The sequence below is a fragment of the Vigna unguiculata genome, unplaced genomic scaffold, assembly GCF_037176805.1.
Source record: "Vigna unguiculata cultivar grain cowpea cultivar isolate G323 ecotype 2 unplaced genomic scaffold, ASM3717680v1 ptg000215l, whole genome shotgun sequence".
NCBI lineage: Eukaryota > Viridiplantae > Streptophyta > Magnoliopsida > Fabales > Fabaceae > Vigna > Vigna unguiculata.
The window spans coordinates 25,001-45,842 of record NW_028196852.1 but is presented as its reverse complement, the minus strand read 5'-3'; the positions used below and the strand labels follow the sequence as shown (position 1 = coordinate 45,842).

At 31.9% G+C, this 20,842-nt stretch overlaps 1 non-coding gene across 1 annotated transcript; it reads right to left on the bottom strand.

Annotated features, from left to right (window-relative positions):
- Nucleotides 1-7,195: 7,195 nt before the first annotated feature.
- TRNAP-UGG (transfer RNA proline (anticodon UGG)) lies at nt 7,196-7,269 on the bottom strand. The gene has a single exon. It is a non-coding gene; the product is annotated as a tRNA-Pro (tRNA).
- Nucleotides 7,270-20,842: the final 13,573 nt, after the last annotated feature.

The following is a 20,842-nucleotide window of genomic DNA, read 5'->3' as shown; positions in this document are numbered from 1 at the left end:
CGGGTACTTGGAATCCTATGGATGAAGACATGGTTTCTCTGGATCTCATTGAATTTCATTCAGAAGAAGAACCTTATAAAGATCGTATTGATTCTTATCAAAGAAAAACAGGATTAACTGAGGCTGTTCAAACAGGGACAGGTCAAGTAAATGGTATTCCTGTAGCAATTGGTATTATGGATTTTAAGTTTATGGGAGGTAGCATGGGATCCGTAGTAGGTGAGAAAATCACCCGTTTGGTAGAATATGCTACTAATCAACTTTTACCTCTTATTCTCGTATGTTCGTCCGGAGGAGCGCGTATGCAAGAAGGAAGTTTGAGCTTGATGCAAATGGCTAAAATTTCTTCTGCTTTATATTATTATCAAACAATTCAAAAATTATTCTATGTATCGATACTTACATCTCCTACTACGGGTGGGGTGACAGCTAGTTTTGGCATGTTGGGGGATATCATTATTGGCGAACCAAACGCTTATATTGCATTTGCTGGTAAAAGAGTAATTGAACAAACATTGAATAAGACAGTGCCCGAAGATTCACAAGTAGCTGAATCTTTATTCAATAAGGGTTTAATTGATTCAATCGTACCGCGTAATCTTTTAAAGGGAGTTGTAACTGAGTTATTGCAATTCCATAATTTCTTTTCTTTGACTAAAAAGGAAAGAAATTATGGAATTGAAATACAAAATCAAAACATACAGGATCAAAGTAATAAAATAAAAGAATAATAAAAAAATACTAAGAATCATAAAAGGGTATATTCTGATATATATCGGCTTAGCTATAATCACTAGAATTCCTATATACTAAGTATAAAGATATAGGAATTCTAGTGATTATAGACTGTCTTTTTTAATAAAAATAAGAATAAAAATCGACAAAAATAAAAATAGATATAGTACAAATAGTAAATCGAGGTACCCTTATTTATGATAAACTTTCCTTCCATTTTTGTTCCTTTAGTGGGTCTAGTATTTCCGGCAATTGCAATGGCTTCTTTATTTCTTTATGTTCAAAAAAACAAGATTTTTTAGATACGGCGGTAAGTAGGGAAAAATATTATAGATCTTTTTTTTAGAGCTGGAAGCAATTGGATGAATTCCCCCTAAAGGTTTACATTTCAGTAGCGCCAGTTGATGAAAATTACTTTAGAAACAAGTAAAATTCTGGGGTTTTTTATTCCACAATTATTATTCTTAAAAAGAAAAAGAGGGGGTAATGAATATTTTAAAAAAAAGATCAAAAGAAGTACTGATCTATTCTATAACAGAGTCTCGAAAAATAAGCAATATCTTTTCAGCCTTTATCATTTTTTTAGGTTCATTGGGGTTATTGTTGGTTGCAATTTCCAGTTATCTCGGTATGGGTCTTTTCCTTTTTTCTCAGGAAATTAGTAATTTTCCATTTATTCCACAAGGGGCCGCGATGGCTTTTTATGGAATTGGGGGTCTCTTTATTAGTTTTTATTTGTGGTGGATTATTTTGTGGGATATTGGCGGTGGTTTTGATATCTTCGATAAAAAAAATAAAGAAGAAGTATGTTTTCTTCGTTGGGGATTTCCTGGAAAAAATCGTCGTATTATTCTCAAAATACCTATGAACGAGATTAAATCTATCAGAATAATAACAGGAGTTCAAGAACGAAGTATTTTGACTCGTACTCTTACTTATGAGAGTCTCGTTTATATGGAAACAATAGAACAGGGGTTTATTCCCTTGACTCGTATTGAAGATAATTTGACTCCACTAGAAATTGCAAATAGAGCTGGCGAATTATCTTTTTTTTTAGGTGTACCGCTTCTTTATTGATGAAAATTGGACTTAACTAGAAATAAAATTGCACAAAAAGTTTCAGAATTGTCCTATTTATTTAGTGTACCGATTGAAATATTTTGAAAAAAAACTGTTTTTTGCAAAATATTTCAATTTTTATTTTTATAGATGGGACATTTTTTGATTTCGAAATTTGAATATTATAGTCATAACTCGAAGTGCTCCTTGGTGTATTTCTAAAAAGAATCCTTTTTTCTTCGAATCTTAGCAATTAATATCCTTTCGAAACAATATTTTTTTCTTCATTGGATTGGAATTGACTGTGAATTCTTTCGATTTCTTATTCGATTTATGTATTCTTTTTTCTCAATTAAAGAAGGCAAAGGCTAACTTCCGAAGTTTAAGTAAAAAAAAATGATAAAATACAATCTAAATTTATCTAGAAGCTCTATAACTTGTAATGAAGCTTATACTTGATAGAAAAGTTATTATCATATAGAGTTGACGAAAGAGATGAAGTTAAGTTCATTAAAGACGAAAAATGAAAAAAAAAAAAAGCATTCCCCTTCTATATCTTACATCTATAGTCTTTTTGCCCTGGTGTATCTCTTTCACATTTAAGAAAAGTCTGGAATCTTGGTTTATTAATTGGTGGAATACTAGTCAATCCGAAATTTTCTTGAATGATATTAAAGAAAAGAGTATTCTAAACAAATTCATAGAATTAGAGGAACTGTTTTTCTTAGATGACATGTTAAAGGAATGTCCGAAAACATATATACAAAACCTTCGTACTGGAATTTATAAAGAAACAATCCAATTAATCAAAACACACAATGAAGATCGTATGAATACGATTTTGCACTTCTCCACAAATATAATTTGTTTCTTTATTCTAAGCGGTTATTCTATTCTTGGTAATCAAGAACTTGTTCTTATTAACTCTTTGGTTCGAGAATTTATATATAATTTAAGTGACACAATAAAAGCTTTTTCTATTCTTTTATTAACTGATTTATGTATAGGATTCCATTCAACCCATGGGTGGGAACTACTTTTTGGCTTCGTTTATAAAGATTTTGGATTTGCTCAAAATGATCAAATTATATCCGGTCTTGTGTCCACTTTTCCAGTCATTTTAGATACAATTTTAAAATATTGGATTTTCCGTTATTTAAATCGCATATCTCCATCACTTGTAGTGATTTATCATTCAATGAATGATTGACAGAAAAACCGATTTACTTCAATGAATTTCAAGTTTTTATCTAAAAAAGATAATTTTTCATTTTCCCCTCTTTAAAAAAAAGTTAAATAAAAAAGGGGTTCCCACCTTGGATAGGGAACTATGCGAGTGACCTACCTAATCTTATTGTAGAAATTTTCAGGATCAATGATTAGACCATGCAAACTAGAAATGCTTTTTCTTGTATAAAGGAAGGGATTACCCGATCCATTTCTATATCGGTCATGATATATATAATAATTCGAGCACCCTTTTCAAATGCATATCCAATTTTTGCACAGCAGGGTTATGAAAATCCCCGAGAAGCAACCGGTCGTATTGTCTGTGCCAATTGCCATTTAGCTAATAAGCCCGTGGATATTGAGGTTCCACAAGCGGTACTTCCTGATACTGTATTTGAAGCAGTTGTTCGAATTCCTTATGATATGCAAGTGAAACAAGTTCTAGCTAATGGTAAAAAGGGAACTTTGAATGTGGGGGCTGTTCTTATTTTACCGGAAGGTTTTGAATTGGCACCCCCCGATCGTATTTCGCCTGAGATTAAAGAGAAGATAGGCAATCTGTCTTTTCAAAACTATCGCCCTACAAAAAAAAATATTCTTGTAGTAGGCCCTGTTCCTGGTCAGAAATATAATGAAATCACGTTTCCTATTCTTTCCCCGGATCCCGCTAGTAAAAGAGATATTCATTTCTTAAAATATCCTATATATGTAGGCGGGAACAGGGGAAGGGGCCAGATTTATCTTGACGGGAGCAAGAGTAATAATAATGTTTATAATGCTACAGCAGCAGGTATAGTCAAAAAAATCATACGAAAAGAAAAAGGGGGATACGAAATCACTATAGTAGATGCATTAGATGAGCGTGAAGTGATTGATATTATACCTCCAGGACCAGAACTTCTTGTTTCAGAAGGTGAATCTATCAAACTTGATCAGCCATTAACAAGTAATCCTAATGTCGGTGGATTTGGTCAGGGGGATGCGGAAATAGTACTTCAAGATCCATTACGTGTTCAAGGTCTCTTGTTCTTCTTGGCATCTATTATTTTAGCACAAATCTTTTTAGTTCTTAAGAAGAAACAATTTGAGAAGGTTCAATTGTTCGAAATGAATTTTTAGTTCCGCGTATTTATCAACATATTAAACTCGTAAAAATAACTCAATTTTTTTGATAATTTTTGTAATTATATTCTGTATAATATCTGTATAATAGAAAATATATATATATATTCAAATATCGAAAAGTTACTCTAAGGGGGATTCTTTGTTTTTTCTTTTTTTTTTTTTTCTTTGTCCTTTCCTAGAGTCCGATTCCTATTCCTTCTTGTTTGTGTTGAAATAGAAATATTCTAAAAATATCAATAAAATACTATTTTTGAATCCCTTCCTGAAAAATCCTATATCTTAGTTTCTCTTTTTTCCAACTTAGAATCTTTCTGCCAGATAATCTTTTATGGTATATAAATAATATGTAAAATAATATGTAGTGAACAAATAAAAAAAAAAGAATGAAATGGAATTTTTTGAAACATCGGAAGAAGTAGTCATTTATATGAAAAAAAATTAGAATTCTTAAGAACTCAAGGGGGATCCACTTGCATTCGTCAAAGAAAGAGTGGATCCCTGTTCAGTTCTTACACTTTCATTTCAAAAACCCAAATAGAATACGATTACTACAGAGATGAGCCCAATCCGGAATATGAACCATAAAAGAAAATACCAATTAAACCGATCACAGTAATACCAGTTACAGTACCTATTATCCAAAGAGGAATTCTTCCAGTAGTATCGGCCATTTATCCCACTTTCCTCCACATTTAATCACGTAGTCAGTCATGCTAAAGACATTAACAAACAGTCATAGATAATTATGAAATGATATCCTTCCGAATGGGATAAAAGAATTCTTAATATATATATTATTGACTATTCCTATTTCTTCTATTAATTCTAATTAATTGAAGAAATAATTTGAAAATAAAACAGCAAGTACAAAAATAAGTAATAACCCCCAGTAGAGACTGGTACGATTCAATTCAACATTTTGTTCATTTGGGTTTGATTGTGTCATAGCTCTATAATTCAAATTAAGTTTATCGTTGGATGAATTGCATTGCTGATATTGATCCCAAAAAAGAAACAGTGGGTACCGCTAGTCCGTGAACAGCTAGCCATCGTACTGTAAAAATTGGATAGGTCCTATCTATAGTCATTGGAGCCTCCTAAAAAGATCTACTAAATTCATCAAGTTGTTCCAAAGGATCAAAACGGCCAGTTATTAATGGAATTCCTTGTCGGTTCTCTGTAAAATACTCGTTTGGGCGGGGACTTCCAAATACATCGTAAGCTAGACCTGTACTGACAAATAACCAACCTGCAATGAATAGGGAGGGTATAGTAATGCTATGAATAATCCAGTATCGGATACTGGTAATAATATCAGCAAAAGAACGTTCTCCTGTGCTTCCAGACATCTTGAACTCCACATATTCTTGTACAGTCAAAAGGGGGGGATCGAGTCCATAAAAGACGAGATCAGTAAGGCGAAATTTACTGAAATAGAATCCTTGTTAGATCGTCCATTTTGTACCAACGGTGTCTTTTGAGTATACCGAATCAGTATAGCTATCCTTCTTCTAACAGAGCAATGAAATTTCACAATCAGTGTAAAATTTTAGTACTAGATTTTTTTCTTCTTTTTTCATTGATTGTCTCTATGTAGTCAAAAATCCGATAGAAAATTTTGCAAAGTTTGGGTATATAAAAATTTTTTTTATATTAAATTTTTAGAGTAATAGTATAAAAGGAAGGTTCTTAACATTTCAAATTATTAGTTTTGGATTAGAAACTAAAGATCCATTAAAATCGGAATATGAGAAAAGGGTTTCTAATAATTAATAAAGTAGATAATTCATAAAGTAGATTTTCTATTTTAATAATTCAATTATTGCCAAATCAATAAATATATTTTTTGTGGTTGTTGAAGATCTTTTTTTCTATTTTCTTCTACATTAATTCAAAGTGAAATAAAATGAAATAACAGAGTTATTATTCTTTGTTTGAATATTCATAATTTTTCTTTTCTTTTTCCAATATAAACAGAATTCTATTGGATATCTATAGAATAATACTAAATATTTTCATTAGATCAGTTTACTTAATTCCTGAGTTGATTAAGAAGTATGTTGATTTGAAATCACAGGATGGGTAGATGTAACAGATGAGGAATTTATTTCTAAATTATGTTACTCTATTTCTTTTTTTTTTTTTCGTCTCTAATAATTGAATTTATTGAGGAATTGCCAATTTTGAATTGTATCTTTCAAGTAGGATTTTTTATCTTCTTTTTTCTCTCAAAAATGGAAATTTAGGGAAGTGCTTTATAAACATATGTATAAAAAGAACGAACATATTTCATTTAGTTTCTATATGCCCACTATCACTAGTTATTTCGGTTTTTTACTATCGGTTTTAATTATAACCTCGTCTCTATTTATTGGTCTTAGTAAAATACGACTTATTTGATTTGTAATTTTGAGAGGAATAGTAAATTTTGGTATAAGACATTCTAGAATTCCTTACTATGTCAATTTACAATTCTCGATCGTTGAGATTTATGATCAATACAGATTTATGTTTAAGGCTAGATATTATATTACCTTTCTTTTTACTTTTCGAACAAATAAAAATGATTGAAGTTTTTCTATTTGGAATCGTGTTAGGTTTAATTCCTATTACTTTGGCTGGATTATTTGTAACTGCATATTTACAATACCGACGAGGTGATCAGTTGGATCTTTGATTCATTAATGTCTCTTTTTTTGTGATTCCCTATTTATTTAGTTTAATCCTAATCGACAAGGATAAAATTCAGACTTTCTTTTGAATGTTCAATTATTTCAGTGTAATTATCAGGCGAATAATACTAGAATCACGCTCTGTAGGATTTGAACCTACGACATCGGGTTTTGGAGACCCGCGTTCTGCCGAACTGAACTAAGAGCGTTTTGTTTTCATAAAATTATATGATCCAAATCCATTTTGCATATAGATATTCAGTATGTATGTTCAATTGGAATTCGTCTTCACAGGTTCCCGGTTTATTGCTCATCTCATAGAATATGGAATATTATAGAATACGGAATATCATAGAATAAGTAATTGTTAGGGATAGGGATGACAGGATTTGAACCCGTGACATTTTGTACCCAAAACAAACGCGCTACCAAGCTGCGCTACATCCCTTTTCCATTTGTTTATAGTGTTATTGTAAAGAATCTTTGTCTTGTTTTCCACATTTTTCTCTGTTGATATATATCAACAGAGAAAAAATACTTAAATAATAAAAAGAAAGGAGGATTTGAAATGCGAGATCTAAAAACATATCTTTCCGTGGCACCAGTAGTAAGTACTTTATGGTTCGGGGCTTTGGCGGGTCTATTGATAGAGATCAATCGTTTTTTTCCAGATGCATTGATATTCCCCTTTTTTTAATTTTAGTTATTGACACGGGAAGGGGTGAAGAAGATGAAAGGTCCAATTATATATTAAATATGTGTAATTAACCTACTCTTCTTTTTTTTTTTTTTAGGAAAGATAAAGACGAAAGATTAAATTGGCCTCATTGAAATTCGGAGTGACACTCGGGATCGGGATCTGGTCCAGGCTTCAATGGAATTGAATTATTAATTCAATTCCTATGAAAAAGAAAGTGAAAGCAGAAATCCATAGGTTGGGGCAACAATATCATAAAAAATACTTTAAAAAAACGAAAATACTGGCAATTTGAAACGAAATATAGTTACAGATCCTTGTATTCTTTTTGTACTAGATTCAATTAAATTGGAACGAAATCTTTCATAATTTTTCGAATTCTTCTTTTTTATCTTATCTTAGTTGTTTTCATCTTTTTCTTAGATTCTTAGATTCGAATCCGAAAAGAGTTATAAGTGAATTAAAAACCCAAAGGAGGGTCATGTCCAAGGGTAAAGATATCCGAGTAAGTGTTCTTTTGGAAGGTACTGGTTGTGATAAAAAGAGTCTAAATAAGGAATAAAGCGGTATTTCTAGATAGATTACTAACAAGAATCGACACAATACGCCTAGTCGATTGGAATTGAGAAAATGATGTCCCCGTCGTTATATAACAACATATGCTAAAGAAGAAAAAAAATACAAATCCTTTATTATAATTATATTTATTTAAATCAATGTTATTTTTGGAATAGGAATAAATAAACTATGGAAAAACCTAAGCGACTCTTTATTAAATCCAAGCGATCTTTTCGTAGACGTTTGCCCCCGATTCAATCGGGGGACCGAATTGATTATAAAAACATGGGTTTAATTTGTCGATTTATTAGTGAACAAGGAAAAATATTATCTAGACGTGTAAATAGATTGACCTTAAAACAACAACGATTAATTACTGTTGCTATAAAACAAGCTCGTATTTTATCTTCGTTACCTTTTCTTAATAACGAAAAACAATTTGAAAAAAGCGAGTCGACTGCTAAAATTACTCCTTTAAGAAAAAAAAATAGAAATTAAAAATTCGAAATCCAATTTGAATTTAGATTCGAATTAAACATGGATTGATGTTTTGTTCAAAATTAGGATAATTCCATTTGATTTTTTTGTTGGAATAAAAAAGATAATAGGTAACGAAGAATAATTTTTTAAGCATGGTTGTTTATTTTGATAGCTTTATCGTATGATAAAGCTATCAAAATAAACAAATTTCTAGTCTATACCTTCCTGCAGTAAATAAGGGGTTTTAAGTTTTTATGATATTATCGGCAATCATAAAAAGACAATTCTCTTTTAATATAGCAATTTGTGCAACTATTTTACGATTAAGAAGCAATTGCTTGGTGTATAGACTATTCATTAAATTATTATAAATATAAGATACTTTTTGATTCTCGCGAATTACTGCATTTATTCGACTAATCCATAAACCACGAAAATCTCTTTTTTTCCTATCTCTATCCCGATGAGCCGAAACTAAAGCTTTCAATTTCTGTTGAGTAATAGTTCGGGTAAGTCTTGAATGAGCTCCGCGAAAACTTGATACGAATAAACGAATTTTTGTCCTCCGTTTGTGAGCTATATATCCTCGTTTAATTCTGGTCATTTAATAAATGATATTTTCAGGAATAACTTTTTCATTTTTCAGTTATTCTTTTTTTCTTCCTAGTCTATTAATAACAAAAATGGATTCTTCCGATGTATAAAAAAAAATTCCAACGGCTCTTGCTACTATAACCGCCCCAACCACGATTTTTTATATTAAACATTTAACCTCAAAATCAGAAATTGTATAGATACTAGATATCAAATAAAATAAAAATAGTAAATGAAATAGGACACATATTTTTATAATGAATTGGTGGGTTCCTTCGTTTCTATGATTTTTTTTAGAAATGACCAGGTCCTCTCTATACACCGGAGCCTTTTTATTTTCATTTTTGATTCATTTAATGAATGTTATTGTTAACTTGTACAGTTCACACTCTGTGGCTCTACCCATGCAATATTGAGTAAGTAGGTTTTTTCACAACCAAATCTAATTCTATAGTAACGGTATTTAATTATGAAAATTTGCTGGGTAGCTGACCCTCTTATTCCATTCTTACAAAATCCATCAAAATACATTCATTAAGGACATACTTTATTTTTAATTGAAATAGTATTTTCTCCGCTTAACGGGTAACTTTTTTTTGTTACCGATGGGAAAGTCCTTCTCATATGAAATTGCAAATGTGTATTATTGGTTTTGCACCAATCGAAACCATAAATTTTATACAAGATAGAAGAATGTAAAGAATTATATAATTATATAGAAAAGAATTATATATTAAGTTAAGATAGTGTGAATGTAGTTTTTGCATTCACACTATCTTAACTGATTACCAATACTGAAAAATTTTAATTTGTTTTTTCTTAGTATTTAAGCTGAACGAGTCGCACATACACCCTGGTACACGTTCCTCGACGTTGAGGGCATCCCCGAAGAGCTGGGGATTTTGTGACGTTTCGGATTGGCTGTCTTGTGTTTCTAATAAGTTGTTTCATAGTTGGCATGGTAAGTCGTACTATATATATCTATATTTTTGTATAATGAGCAGGTTTAGATCTATCCTAACCGTGAATTACTTATATTCTATATTCCTTATTTATAGCCTATATTAATTATATATACTATATTAATAGATTAACTCTTAGAGATTTTATTTTAAAATGTAAAGTAAGATAGAGTAAAAAATTAAATTTCCAATCTTGTATTTAATTAGAATAACCTTTGCCACCAATTTTTTATTCAACTGCTACAAGATCTACAATTCCATGAGCTTGGGCTTCTGCTGCTGACATAAAAACATCCCTTTCCATGTCTTCCGATATAACCCATAAAGGTTTGCCCGTTCTTTGTACATAAACCCTTGTGATAGTTTCACGCATTTTCAGTAGCTCTTCCGCTTCCAGGACAAATTCTCCCGCTTGTGCCTCATAAAAAGAACTAGCAGGTTGGTGGATCATTACCCTGATTATATCACTTAAGTAGTATTTCCCTTATCTTGATAAATCTTTTTAGAATTCTTTTTACTATATTGGTAGATTGCTAAAGATTGTCTTTATTCCCAAAATAAAGGTAACAGAAAAGGGACAAAGACAAATAAGATAAAGGGCAAAAAGTATATTCAATAACCGTACAAGCATTTTCTGCGTATTGATGCATACGGCTTTTGTACTTATGCAATTCATTTTTTCCTCTATGGATAGAGTAGAGTATTTTCTTCGATGAATTTTGTTTCTACATTTACAAATTTCTTTTTTTCTATCAAAGAAAAAAGAAGTACAAAATCTACTAGGTCTTTTGGATCCGGATCCTTAAATAATAAACAATAGAATAACCAACTTTCTTTTTGAATCTATTTTTAAATACTACGATGGTTCCGTTGTTTTTTATATCATTTTGGTATTCAACAATCCAAAAGTTTCTTTTTTTTTTCATATATTAAGTTTTCTTCTGATTCAAATAAAAATTGTTACAAGCTTTCTGGTATGAAAAAAAACAAAAAAGTATGCGACACTACTAAAATGAAACTAGGTTTCTTATAGATCAGATAAAATGGAAAATACCCTCTTTTTCATACTACTCTTTCTATATATAATTAAATGATTCAAAAAAATTGCATATGGAATTCAAAATACCATGCTATTATTACTTTGGTTTTTATGGCGAAGGTATAGTATATATAGATAGATATCTATTCTATATATTCTCAAAGAAAAGAATCATTGGCGCCAAGCGTGAGGAAATGCAAGACGTTTGGTAATTGTGCCTCCTGCCAAAAGAAAGGATCCCATTGAAGCAGCTAATCCCAGACATACTGTCTGTACATCTGGTTGTACAAATTGCATAGTATCATAAATAGCTATTCCAGGTATTACCCACCCCCCCGGAGAGTTTATAAACAGAGACAATTCTTTATTCTCTTTCTCTATGCTCAGATATATCATAATACTAATAAGTTGATTCGATATTTCACTATCAACATCTTGACCTAAAAAAAGTAATCTTTCTCGATAAAGTCGATTGATTAGGATTCCATTTTTTCCTTAAAAGCCGTACATGCACCTTTTGATGCATACAGTTCATCAAAAATTATATAAGCAAAAAAGGAATCAATGTGTCGATTTTAATCTTTCTCTTTTTCTAATGGATTTCTTCGAACTAAAAAAAAAGAAGAATATACTTAATTTAGTGAACTATCTTCTCATTGATGTATTGCTTTCATCGAGATCGAAGCCGAATCACAATGTAATTTTCTTGTTTCTGAATGGACTTTTTCAATTCTTTTAGGTTTCTTTTCTACTCTGAGTAAAGATCTGCCCGATTTGGATTTGCACATATAGAACAAATAGTCCAAAACTATGTATTTTTGTTAGAACTTCTTCCTTTTCTGAATTTATTAATGTTTTTTGTAAAATACAATATATAGATATGATAGAAGTAGTGATCGTAGAAATATTACCAATTGGTTTTTTCTACACAGAGCCTGGGTACTTGATTTTATTGGTCCAATTAAGCCAACCATAAATTATTCATAATTTCGAGTAATAATCTGGAAATTTTATCTAAAAATGAAAAAATCGATAGAATAGTACTTCATTACACTTCACGCTCCCCATTTTTTTATCTTTATGATTTCATCATTCTCTTTTGGGGGTGAAAGCGGGGATATCTCGATCGGGGGAGAAAACGGGTAAATCCCATATAACCTACTATATCTGACAAGTCGCACTATATATCAACCCAAGATGCATCTTTATCCCCGGGGGTTCGAAAGGGTACTCTTGGAACACCAATGGGCATAAAATGGACAAATAATAAAGTCATATATCTCACTTTAGTGTGGAAACGTAAGAATTAGCTTATCGTGTTAAAAAAGATTTACTTGATTTTATATTAATATTGCTTTTTTTTATAAAAAAGAAGACTAAATAAAGTCGAGTTGTTATAAATGGGTCATTGGGGTGATAAGCGAATATGTCTGCATTTACTTATTTAAATAGTCATAGAGAAAGTTGTCAACCCCTTTCGTCTCCCCACCATTGCGTATTGTTACTTATCCGGTATAGAATAAATCTGTTTCTTTGATTTCGACAAATATGATTGTTCCATTTTCCAAGAGAATCTACTGAAAGGCTATATTCATTTTTTTCCAGTGCAATAAAGTTACATAGTGTCTATTTTTTGTTGAAGGGGTATTTTTTCATGGGTTTACCTTGGTATCGTGTTCATACTGTTGTTTTAAATGATCCGGGCCGTTTGCTTTCTGTTCATATAATGCACACAGCTCTAGTTGCTGGTTGGGCCGGTTCGATGGCTCTATATGAATTAGCAGTTTTTGATCCCTCTGATCCTGTTCTTGATCCAATGTGGAGACAGGGTATGTTCGTTATACCTTTCATGACTCGTTTAGGAATAACTAATTCGTGGGGCGGTTGGAATATCACAGGAGGGGCTATAACGAATCCGGGTATTTGGAGTTACGAAGGTGTGGCCGGAGCACATATAGTGTTTTCAGGCTTGTGCTTTTTAGCGGCTATTTGGCATTGGGTTTATTGGGATCTAGAAATCTTTTGTGATGAACGTACTGGAAAACCTTCTTTGGATTTGCCAAAAATTTTTGGAATTCATTTATTTCTTGCAGGGGTGGCTTGTTTTGGTTTTGGCGCATTTCATGTAACAGGATTGTATGGTCCCGGAATATGGGTGTCTGATCCTTATGGACTAACTGGAAGGATACAATCCGTAAATCCCGCGTGGGGTGTGGAAGGTTTTGATCCTTTTGTTCCGGGGGGGATAGCTTCTCATCATATTGCGGCAGGAACGTTGGGCATATTAGCGGGTCTTTTCCATCTTAGTGTGCGTCCACCCCAACGTCTGTATAAAGGATTACGTATGGGAAATATTGAAACTGTCCTTTCTAGCAGTATTGCTGCTGTCTTTTTTGCAGCTTTTGTCGTTGCTGGAACTATGTGGTATGGTTCAGCAACAACCCCCATTGAATTATTTGGTCCTACTCGGTATCAATGGGATCAGGGATACTTCCAGCAAGAAATATATCGAAGAGTTGGTGCTGGGCTAGCCGAAAATCAAAATTTATCAGAAGCTTGGTCTAAAATTCCTGAAAAATTAGCTTTTTATGATTACATCGGAAATAATCCAGCAAAAGGGGGGTTATTTAGAGCTGGTTCAATGGACAATGGAGATGGAATAGCCGTCGGTTGGTTAGGACATCCCATTTTTCGAGATAAAGAAGGACATGAGCTTTTTGTACGTCGTATGCCTACTTTTTTTGAAACATTTCCAGTTGTTTTAGTAGATGGGGACGGAATTGTTAGAGCCGATGTTCCTTTTCGAAGAGCAGAATCGAAATATAGTGTCGAACAAGTAGGTGTAACTGTTGAGTTCTATGGTGGTGAGCTTAATGGAGTAAGTTATAGTGATCCCGCTACTGTGAAAAAATATGCTAGACGTGCTCAATTGGGGGAAATTTTTGAATTAGATCGTGCTACTTTGAAATCAGATGGTGTTTTTCGTAGCAGTCCAAGGGGTTGGTTTACTTTTGGGCATGCTTCATTTGCTCTGCTATTCTTTTTCGGGCACATTTGGCATGGTTCTAGAACTTTGTTCAGAGATGTTTTTGCTGGTATCGACCCAGATTTAGATGCTCAAGTAGAATTTGGAGCATTCCAAAAACTTGGAGATCCAACTACAAGAAGACAGGTAGTATAACATTCTTTTGTTCTTTTCTACTTTTTTATAATTTTGAATTTCATATAAAGAACTAGATAAATCTTGATTGGAATCATTGCATTTATTCTTTTTTTTCTTTTCGAAAAGAGCCCCACCCCAAGAAACAGGTATGAAAGCTATAATTGTAAACCACGATTAAATTTATGGAAGCTTTGGTTTATACATTCCTCTTAGTCTCAACTTTAGGAATTATTTTTTTCGCGATTTTTTTTAGAGAACCTCCTAAAGTTCCGACGAAAAAGGTCAAATAATTTTTTATTATCTTAATTGAAGTAATGAGCCCCCAATAGGGAGGGCGCATTACTTCAACTAGTCCCCATGTTCTTCAAATGGATCTCTTAGTTGTTGGGAGGGTTGCCCAAAGGCAGTATATAAGGCATACCCAGTAAAACTTACAAGTAAACCAGATATAGAGATGGCAATTAGAGTTGCTGTTTCCATTATTTTAATTCTAAAGTTTCCAGATCACAATAGATCTATAGGATAAGATCCTTATATTTACAGCGGAATGGTATACAAAGTCAACAGATCTAAATGAATAAAAAAGAGTATTTATGGCTACGCAAACCGTTGAGGATAATTCTAGATCTGGTCCAAGACGAACTGTTGTAGGGAATTTATTGAAACCTTTAAATTCAGAATATGGTAAAGTAGCCCCGGGGTGGGGAACTACTCCTTTGATGGGTGTTGCAATGGCTCTATTTGCGATATTTCTATCTATTATTTTGGAGATTTATAATTCGTCCATTTTATTGGACGGAATTTCTATCAATTAGATTCACAAGAATCGAGTAATTAGTTTATAGAAAGTGAAGCCTTTAGGTTTCTTATTGTTTCTTAGTCTATTCCATGTTGATGTGGTAGTTTGATCGTAGAATTTCTTTGTTTCTGTATTTCCGGAATATGAGTGTGTGACTTGTTTTAATTGGTCCTATTGAAAGTACAGAACATAAAATGGGTCTGTCATCTTGATATAGATGGTTTTATTCCGTCAGATATTTAATCTAGTATCTGGAGCACGGAATATAGAAAATAGATTCTAAAAATCTTAATACTATGATTCATACTAAATATTTAGACCTCGCAACTGGATTTAAAAACCTTTTCAAAGAGTTCTAAAAATATATTGAAAAATTTTGATTCTTTCAAGCTTCTCCAGTTTGTCTTTATTTTGAGCAAAGGACAAACCTTTCCTTGAATTTTTTCATTATATTTTATCTATTCATTGAAGAAGTGATGATCCAGCAATTCTTACTCAGGGAATTTTTGGACTTCGATTAAAAATTGTTTTGAATCATCGTGGTTCTAGTATGAATCTGAGGTTTTTTTTATTCATTCATATGGTCCTAACAAGAGAATCCTTATCAATAATAAAAATTCAAGAATAAAGAAGACAGCAGTAAATTCACATTATACAAATAAAAAGAAGTAAAGAATATTCAAGAGGCCTTAAAAGATCACGATAAAGACGGGTGCGCCGACTTGATATTTTGGCATTATAACAAAAAAGAATAGCTTTCGGATTTTTATTTCTTTTTTATCGTAAGAGAAAATTAGAATCATAGGATTAAATAAAGCAGTTTCAAACTTTCTATTACGGATATCTGTTTTTGTTACAATCAATATTTGGGTATTTTTGTTTGAGCCGTACGAGATGAAATTCGCATATACGGTTCTCTGGGGGGGTTCCTTTGGGTTACCTATCTCAATAAAGTTTATGATTGGTTCGAAGAACGTCTTGAAATTCAGGCGATTGCCGATGATATAACCAGTAAATATGTTCCGCCTCATGTGAACATATTTTATTGTTTAGGGGGAATTACACTTACTTGTTTTTTAGTCCAAGTAGCAACAGGATTTGCTATGACTTTTTATTATCGCCCAACCGTTACTGAAGCTTTTGCTTCTGTTCAATATATAATGACTGAAGCTAATTTTGGTTGGTTAATCCGATCAGTTCATCGATGGTCGGCAAGTATGATGGTCTTAATGATGATTCTACACGTATTTCGTGTGTATCTTACAGGTGGTTTTAAAAAACCTCGCGAATTAACTTGGGTTACGGGTGTAGTTTTGGCTGTATTAACTGCATCTTTTGGTGTAACTGGTTATTCCTTACCTTGGGATCAAATTGGTTATTGGGCAGTAAAAATAGTAACAGGCGTACCCGAAGCTATTCCTGTAATAGGATCGTCTTTGGTAGAATTATTACGCGGAAGTTCCAGTGTGGGCCAATCTACCTTAACTCGTTTTTATAGTTTGCATACTTTTGTATTACCTCTTCTTACTGCTGTATTTATGTTAATGCACTTTTCAATGATACGTAAGCAAGGCATTTCTGGTCCTTTATAGTGAATATGGGTCATAGATATTTGTAATCACTTCATTATCATTTTGTATTTTGGGGAGGATTTTTTTTCATTGCTACAATTATGGATTATAAAACAAAATAAAACATGTATTTAGATATTTTTCTTCAACTTAACAAAAATTGAATTTTTTTTACATACAAAAATAGTTGAAGGGAATTCTCCAAAAAAAATGGATTATGGGAGTGTGTGACTTGAACTATTTATTTGGCCGCGCAGATATATGACTTTATCTTATCTGCCACATTATAATTTACAATTAAATGTGTCTTTTTTCCAACCACCAAGCAAGGCTCTTACAGAGAGGGTAGGCTGGTTTTACTTGAAGAGAATCTTTTCTATGATCAGACTCGATTTTATTCTGCATCAACAGGCTCCATAAGATCCAGTAAAAGAAGTGATGTGATATAGTCTGAATTCTATATAGTATGACAACGCATTCATTTCCTATGCATTGATTTGATTTCTGATACTATTGGAGTGAACAAAGTAGATCTAAAGAACAACGCAAGTTAGGTTATATTAGTAACAAGTAAATTCTTTGTACATAAAAAGTATCAAGATTTTTTTTTGATAGGATAACAATTGCAAAGTTTGAGATCACCCAGAAAGCATTATCAACTTGAAAAGTCTACTCGGGTATTGAGCGTTTACTAAAATTTACTTAAAAAGAACTTAATTTTTTTTTCAATAAAAAATGGTAACTTTGGAAAAAGAGAATAGAATCAAGTTTCTTTTATTATTTAGAATCTTCATATATGTGTGGATAACACATACATTTTTTTCTAGTTTATTCTATAGATACAGTTGAAGAAAAATTTGATTAGTGCTCGAGCCGGATGATGAAAAATTATCATATCCGGTTCTTTTGGAGGATGGATCTATAAGAATTCACCTATCCCAATAACAAAAAAACCTGACTTGAATGATCCTGTATTAAGAGCTAAATTGGCTAAGGGAATGGGTCATAATTATTATGGAGAACCCGCATGGCCTAACGATCTTTTATATATTTTTCCAGTAGTAATTCTAGGTACTATTGCCTGTAACGTAGGCTTAGCGGTTCTAGAACCATCCATGATTGGGGAACCTGCGGATCCTTTTGCAACTCCTTTGGAAATACTACCTGAATGGTATTTTTTTCCCGTATTTCAAATACTTCGTACAGTGCCCAATAAGTTATTGGGCGTTCTTTTAATGGTTTCGGTACCTACGGGATTATTAACAGTACCCTTTTTGGAGAATGTTAATAAATTCCAAAATCCATTTCGCCGCCCAGTAGCAACTACCATCTTTTTGATTGGTACTGTAGTTGCCCTTTGGTTAGGTATTGGAGCAACATTACCTATTGAGAAATCCCTAACGTTAGGTCTTTTTTAAAATTATAAGATTGGTTTCATTTTGAATTCATTTTGAAATAAAATATCATGACATCTGTATTGTATATCTAGGGAGAATTCTTTCTGAACCTACTAATCCCTAGATACATCTATTCCTTTTTAGATATATTCTGACCATTAGGATTTGTTCTAAATATTTAAATTACATATTTTGACCTTTCATTTTGAGTTTAGAAAAAAAATCAATTTGAAAAAATCCTATGTCAATAGATTTCAATTTTATGCAAAATACTTTTGTATTTTTAAAATGTCCAATATAGATTTTCCATCTTCTACGCGAAAATGTTCAAATTTCAGAAGGTCTTCTTGACTGTTATTCAAAAGTTCTAATAATGTATGAATATTGGATCTTTTGAGACAATTATAGATCCTGGGAGGTAATTCTAATTGGTCAATAAAAATAGATTTCAATGCTATTTCTTTTTTATTTTTCCTTAGTTTATCTTTAACCAATATATCATGAAAAGTAAAAAGGGGCAAAGTCACTTTGTCTTGATTTTTTTCTAAATGAAAGTTATCTTCTTCTGCGTGTAAAAAGGGAAGAAATAAATCAATCAAATTTTGGGAGGCTTCATAAAGGGCTTCCTTAGGAGTTAAACTTCCGTTTGTCCATATCTCCAGAAAAAGTATTTCTTGTTTTTCATTCCCATTGACATAAGAATGAATACTATAATTTACATTTCGAACAGGCATGAATCTAGCATCTATATCATAACTTCCGTCTTGAAAGTTTTTTAATGTTTTTATACGATACCCACGATTTCTCTCAATTTTTAATTCAATACACAAATTAACAGGTTCTGTTACGTTGGCTATATGTTGTCTATTATCAACGATTTCCACCGAGGGTGGTAAAATGATGTCTTGAGCGGTTATATATCCAGGACCTTTGAAAGAAATCCATGCGTCCTGTGTTCCATACATATTACTTTTCAATACAATTTTTTTCAAATTCATGAAAATTTCATGTACTGATTCTTCAATACCTATTATGGTAGAATATTCATGTGGTATTTTCTCTGATTTTACACGTGTGATACATGTTCCCTCTATTTCTCCGAGTAAAATTCTTCGGATTGCAATGCCTATTGTATCGGCTTGACCTTTCATAAGTGGGGACAGAATAAAGCGTCCATAATAAAGACGCTTACTGTCTATTCGTGATTCAACACATTTCCATTGTAGTGTCCGAGTAGAGACTCTTAATTTCTCTTGAACCATAGTAATTATTTTGATAAAACTCTTGACTTGTTTTTTTCTCTTGAACTATTTTTAATGTTTATTTTTAGTTTTATACACGTCTTTTTTTAGGAGACCTACATCCATTATGTGGCATAGGAGTTACATCTCGTATAAAATTTAATAGTATACCACTTCTACGAATAGCTCTTAATGCTGCATCTCTTCCGAGGCCAGGCCCTTTTATCATGATTTCTGCTCGTTGCATGCCTTGATCCGATACTGTTCGAATAGCATTTCCTGCTGCAGTTTGAGCGGCAAAAGGTGTTCCCCTTCGTGTACCCTTGAATCCACAAGTACCCGCGGAGGACCAAGAAATCACCCGACCTCGTACATCTGTAATAGTCACAATAGTATTGTTGAAACTAGCTTGAACATGAATAATTCCCTTTGGTATTTTACGAGTATAATTACGCGAACCAATACGTACATTTTTACGTGAACCTTTTTTAGGTATAGATTTTGCCATATTCGATTATTTCAATACAATATTTCATTAAAAAAAAAAAAATAAGATAGATCTAGGGTATGGAGATATCCATTTCATGTCAAAAACGGATCCTTTTCCAATTCTTTTCGAATTTGATATTCGATTTTTTCTATATTCTTTTTATTTGCTTTTGATTAATATCAAATACAATTTTTGAAATCAAAGTTAAAAGTTGAAATATCAATAATATTTAAAAAATGGATTTTTCATTTTCATAGAATAATATATATTCTAGATAATTTTATAATTTTCTCTCTTTTTTTATCTAGTCTATTTTTTTAGAAAGCTTCTGTTTGTTCAAATATTATCCTTGTCTTTGTTTATGTTTTGGATTGAAACAAATTACTATAATTCGTCCTCGTCTTCGAATCAATCGACATTTTTCACAAATTTTACGAACCGAGGCGTTTATTTTCATATTTTACATTCCTTAATTAGTTAATCCAAAATTGTGGAAGAAAATAAAGGTTCCTTACATTTTGAACGTCTATTTGAACGTCTATTAGTGGCTTTCTCAATAAAATAGAAAATAAAGTTGAGATTAAAAAACATCCTAATTCAATTGAGTGACTTCTCTTTTTTATTTTCTTATCGTATGTCCAGAAAAAGTATTGGAAACATATTCTAGAATAGAAATAAAAATCCAATTTGCATTAATTGTATATAAACCTTAAACCCCGGGCAAATAATTTATGGATAAGTTATTCATTTAGTAATTAAATCTTCGTGAATTTCCCTTTTTTTTACAATTCCAGTGAAATCCCTTCTTACATTCATCAATAAATATATCTATCTAAAAAAAATAGATATATTATCTATCTATGAGGGATGAAGTTCTATTAGAAACTTGCGTTTTATCTCTCTTTTTTTTTTTTACATAAATGAAATGGATACAAGTTTCTCATCGAATTCGGATATTAGAAAGATTACCATATATAACATAAAACTTCGCCGCCGATTTTTTCTAATCGAGCCTCTCGATCTGTCATTA